Raw genomic sequence first — 6,130 nt, forward strand, 5'->3', positions numbered from 1 at the left:
TCAAGTATGAAGAAGTTGGTTTTTTTTTTTTCCATTGCAGCAAAACCTCGCCCATCAGATGAATGCAGGGCACGATGACATTAGAGAGATACAGAATGTTGGAAGTTTCCTTCTACACCATCTACCCAACCCTTCTGTTTAAGGGTGAGGAAATTAAGGCCCACAGTGGTTAACTGACTTGTTCAAAGTCTTCGAGGGAGACAGGATCGGAGCTGGGATCACAACTCAGCTTTCCTAACATTTGGTTCAGGATCCCCATGGTGGGTACAGTCATGGAGGGCTCTGCCGTGGCTTAGCGAAAACAAAAGACCTGGAAGGACTTCTCATCGTGACCTTCCCTGCTCTGAGTCACTGGTGCTCCATTTGCTGGCCCCACAAACCTTGCCAGGAAGTAGCTTCTTTTTTCTCGGCCAAACCCCGGTAGTTACTTCTCTTTGCGGGGGGATGGATCTGAGCTGGCAAAAGTAAACACATTCCCCCAAAGCAGTGTAATGTGACATCACTGGAAACTTTAATAAAGGCGAAGAAGCTATAAATAGGAGGAGGGAAATATTCAAGCAGGATTCAATGTATTGTCCTGTGCGCAGCTTACTGGCTTTGGCCGTTAGTTAGTTAGTTTGTTTTGCATGTTTCAGCCTAGCTCCAGCACCAGAGTGGGTCTCGGACAGCACCTTCCCCCCGCCAGTCCCCCACTGCTGTCCCCAGTGCAGCATGCTCCCAGCACTGACGCTCCTAGGTTCCAGGCGAGGACCTTTGTGGGTAAATGCTGGAGGTTCTGTTCTAGGCTGGGGCTCCAGATGATGAAGAAACCAACACCGATTATCATTTTTATATTCTGAGCCCTGACATGGAAGGAACGCTTTCTCTCTCCTCTTGTTTTCCCTTTTTCACTTAGAACTTCTGCCCAAGAACTGGACATCGTGCTTGAATAGAGAGATTTTGTTTCTTTTTCAAAGTTTTCTCCTTTTTGTTTTCTCTTTACACGGTCCTCATGTCTCAGCTACAGAAGCTATGCCCTTTCCCGTGGGATCATAAACCTCACGAAGGTCAGAACTATGTATTATCATTTTTGTAGTTAGTACCTAGTTTGGGCCAGAATCCCTCAGGACAGTCTCTCATCATGTTCTTGTCTTCTTCTTCTTTTCTTTTTCTTTCTTTCTTTTTTTCTTCTTTCTTTCTTTCTTTCTTTCTTTCTTTCTTTCCTTTCTTTCTTTTCTTTCTTTCTTTCTTTCTTCCCTTTCTTTCTTTCTTCTCTTTCTTTCTTTGTTTCTTTCTTTCTTTCCTTCTTTCATATTTTCTCTTTGGGTGATCTCATTCATGCTCAAATCTTCAATTATTATGTAAATAATTATAACAAACACCTATCTAGTGCTTACTATATGCCAGGCACTGTTCTCATGATATTTAATTCTTATGGCAAATTAAAAGATAGAGGTTTTAAAGCCATTTTAAAAATGAGGAAAGGGAGGCACAGAGAAGTTAAGAACATTGAGAGGTTCTCAGAGCTAGTTATAGTTAGCAGGAGAGGTTGAGCTATCTTTCTATCTCTAAGTCCTTCAGATCTAGCCTAGATCTTTCTCTTGAGTACCAATGCCTGTGGCTGTCTCCATCCAATATCCCATAAGCATTTCAAATTCCTGAGGTCAAAACCCAAACACATGATCCTTCCTCAAAAATCTGTCTCCTAACATACTTTATAGGTTTCATAGGTAGAACCCTAGCTTTTCTACCTTACTTTAGGTCACCAGTCACTCTCTGAGATCTCTTTCCGTTAACATGGTCAGTATTTATCCAAAAGAGTGTTTCTTTAATTGGGAAAACACTGAAGGCCAGAGAAAAAGAAAAGATCACATGATCAGAGCTGCACTTACACAAATTAAAAATATTAATATTTAGGATGGAGCCTGCTAGGCACTGGTTGTACAATGATAAAGACTCAGTTTTTGTCATCATGATTACGATGTCATCATTACGATTTTTCCCATCCTATAAGATAAACTGAAGAAAATAGAAGAGGGAGGTAAAGAAAACAGGATTCCTGGTGGCAGGAGAGAAGTGTCTGGACTGGGCCAATGGCGGGTACAGTGGAGACACAGAAGCTGGAAACTCTGAGGACTTGAAATGGACAAGGTCTTGCACCTAGCTGACAGTTGGAAAATGAAGAAGAGAGTGGGGTGGAGAATGACTCCAAGGTTTTGAATCTGCGTAACTGAGAGGCTGGAAGTGCAAATAATAAAAACGGGTAGTAAGTCCCGGAAAAGATTTACTGCATTGTGCATTTTGAGTTGGAGTTGTTGACATGATATCCAGAAAGCATTTGGAAGGTCAGTATGGGAACTTTTGAGAGAAGCCGGGGCTAGAGACTTGGGAGGTTTGGGAGCCATGCACATGCATCCATGGGCTTGAAACCTTGAGCATGACTGAAGTAGCCAAGGATGCATGGAAATAGAGAGAAGGGCAAAGAGCATTCCTTCAGGGACCAGCACTTCTTGGGGTTGGAAGAGGAAAGGCAGAAAGAGTGGGAGCAGTCCAAGAAGCAAAATCAGGATGGCAGAATGCCCAGCAACCAAGCCAGCAGAGGTTTTCCAGAAAGAGAAGAAGGTCAACCATGGAGAGATGGAGAGGCAGAAGCTTCCTTTTGACGACGTGTAGATTATTCATATCTATAAAATGCAGAATTTGGGTTTTTTTTGTTTATTTATTTATTTTTGAGAGCGGGGAGGGGCAGAGAGAGAGGGAGAGGGAGAATCCCAAGCAGGCTCCGTGCCGCCAGCACAGAGCCCAACGCGGGGTTGAACCTCACGAACTGCGAGGTCACGACTTCAGGCGAAATCTCAAGACGCTGAACTGACTGAGTCACCCAGGCACGCACTCCCCAACCCGTTTTGAAGTTTACTTGTTAAAATGCGGAATTTGTACAATGGTGGGGTTGGAGATACCACAGGTGTAAACAGGTTGATGCACGTTGAGAAATAGGTCACTGTCATGGTAAACCAGCTCTTCCAGGAAGTTTGGCTGTGAACAGCGATGTGACCAATTCAAGAAGCTGGAGCGACACAACTTAGTGTGATTGCCATCTGCTTTCACTTCCTTTGGTAGTATGGGCTGACTGAGTTTCTTTCTAGGCGTGTCTCTGTAGGGGCTGACCTTTTCTCAGCTTCATAATGAATCTCCATTAAAGACACCCGTGGAAGGTACTAAGCCAGCCTGAGGAGGTTGCCTGGAGATGTGCTACAACGGTTGATTCAGGGAAGGAGAAGTAACACGGCTTTCTCTTTCCCGCTGCAGAGAGCAGAGTACAAATATTTTGCTGTCACATCTCTGCCTTTCTGTGATTTTTTTCTTCAGGTTATAGGAAGAAGCACCAAAAATTGTAGGATGATCTTTTAACGAGAATTGCCCCGACTTTTGTATGCCTCCATAGTGATTTTTATTCAGGGACTCAATTTCCCTAGATGCTTGAAATTGATGGGTTGTATAATTTTACCCAATGACACTTTTTTATATAGAAAGTGTCATCATTAGGTAAAGATGTTATTGTATCTGATTATATTTAATTTCTGGGTGTTGAGAAAATGGTTAAGGTATATTTTATGTATATTGCTAGTGATCAAATTCCCTTTAAGAAATCAGGTTTGTGGATAAGTGACGGACAATGAAAAAAATCTTTTCTGGTGGAGAGTGGGGAGTGCTCTAAGATTCATGGTCACCTCATGGGCCTCCACCATGATAAAAAGCAACACTAAAACTAACTAGCTTCATGGAGCACCTGGGTGGCTCAGTTGGGTAACCATTTGATTTCAACTCAGGTCATGACCTTGCAGTCCGTGAGTTCGAGCCCCCCCATAGGCTCTGTGCTGACAGCTCAGAGCCTGGAGCCTGTTTCGGATTCTGTGTCTTTCTCTCTCTCTGCCCCTCCCCCACTCATGCTCTGTCTCTCTCTCTCACAAAAATAAACATTAAAAAAAAAAACTAGCTTGAAATCCTCTTTGTCTTTCTTGATCTAGGAGGAGGCATACAACATCCTGAAAAATCACACACAAACAATATGGTCATCTTCAACATAGACAGGAGGACAACTTTAGGCTTCCCAGCAGTAGATGTTATAGACCAGAGAAACAATGCTGCACCAAGATTCACAAAGTCAAGCTATTTTGACCCTCTCTTTGGCATTTAACGAATGGTCTTAGTTTGTGGCAATAACGATTTAGCATTTGGACTTGGGCAGCTTAAAATTAGCCACACATCAGAAGGCTAAAGACATACCACAATATGTCAATTAAAAAGATCGAACGGAATTTTGGTCTTCAGATAAATCAAACGATACTACTAAAACAAAGACAAAAATCAGGGAAAAATCTACAAGTAGCGTGTGAATGGCAAATGTTTGTATTTTACTGTGGGAATCCATATTTTCACTAGGAAGTGGGATCTGATTTTATTTCAGGGATTAGGTTCTAAAATCAGAGTGTAAGACATAATTATCCTCGACAGTTCTCTAATTGCTCTGAAAATGTAAACTTCTGTGATTTCTCGGAGTGTTTTGGTCATGGCCTCCACATCTCTGGGGAGTATAGTCTAAGGGTAACTTTGAATAGTTGCACCCCCCTTCTCTCTATCTCTTTCACACACACACACACACACACACACACACACACCCACGCACGCACCCTTGAATTTCCAGAAATGTAGTGTGACTATTTTGGACTTTGCTATAAAACAGGTGAGTTATTTCTCTATGTTGTGACTGTTTTCTGCCCTAAAAACAATCCATATTGCACTTCTATGTAGCCTTCTATGGTCCCCAAGTAAGAGCTACTCTTTACCAGCCATTGTCTTGATTATAGATCTGACAATGCATTACTGAGGAGGAAAATAAAATTGCTTCTTGAGGCATACCCTCAAAAGTCAACCAGAGATCATAGAGTTTAGGGTTTATAGTTTTAATGGTTGTTTCTTTTGCTTCTTAAACCATCTGTGTCGTAGGTCAATTAACATTTCCTGAATGCTCATTATGTGCCTCTGCTTTCGTTCAGTTAGTAATCTCATTCAGTCCTTCAGTGGCTCTGTGACATTCATCTTGTATGTGAGAGATCAAGGCTCTATGAAGTGTCCAAAGTCGAATTACCAGACAGGAGCATAGCTAGGATTTGAACTCCTATCGATCGAGTGCAAACACAGGTATGTTTTTCTCTTTCTATATTATAAAGTTTTCTTTCATTTCCCACAATAGGAAAATTATTTTTTCTCTGTTTTAAGAGCATTCCTCTGAGGTTTTACATTCTTCATGAGTTTGGACTCTCAGTTGGGAAAGAGGTGAAACTCTTTAAATCCTTTAAAACTCTTTAAAATCCTACCTGCCCCTGCCCCGCCCCCCCCCCAATTATCTTGAATGTCTTCTCAATACCCTTCAACAGAAGAAGGGCATTACAGGTACTGTTGTAATACAAATTGGAAATGAAATGAAGCCCTGAACTGAGACTGTGGTTCCCTGGAATGGTCTTCCTGTGGTGGGAATACAGACCATGTTCAACAGGAGCAACTGGGGCTCTGAGGGGTCAAGGACGAGGTGGGTCATGAAGGGAAGAGAGGGCAGGCTCTGAGATGCTTGCTTGAGACTGGGAGTGGCTTGAACAGAGTCACAGGGACTCTTTGTGTGAGAAATAGTCTCTTAGGACTTAGTGTAGATGTGGAAAGGTGGCTGGAAAAAAGTGAAAAGAATCATTTGAATTCATTCATTCGTTCATTCACTCAATAAACACTCATTTTTCAGTCTTGTGTACCAGATCTTGTGTCCAAGATCTTATTCCAGTACTCTGAGTGGCTCAGAGAAACACAAGACTCTTTTTCTTTTATGGTTGGAAATATTAAGAATTTAATGAGTAGATGCTACCTTGAAAATGCTTGGATACATGTATTTTTTTAATTAAAAAAAAAAAGAATCTTCATTAATTTTGTTTGCCAAAGGGCTTACTATTGAACACATTCAGTTGAATTTAAACTTTTCATGGAAAGGGTCAACCAATTCCTTTGTTTTTCTTTTTCATTTTTTATGGAAATTTCCAGTCCAGCCCTCCTGACCGGATTTCATTTTGTCAGGTTCCTACTTTGCCTTATCTACCGAGAATCT

This window comes from Panthera tigris, chromosome C1 (genome assembly GCF_018350195.1).
Source record: "Panthera tigris isolate Pti1 chromosome C1, P.tigris_Pti1_mat1.1, whole genome shotgun sequence".
Taxonomy (NCBI): domain Eukaryota; kingdom Metazoa; phylum Chordata; class Mammalia; order Carnivora; family Felidae; genus Panthera; species Panthera tigris.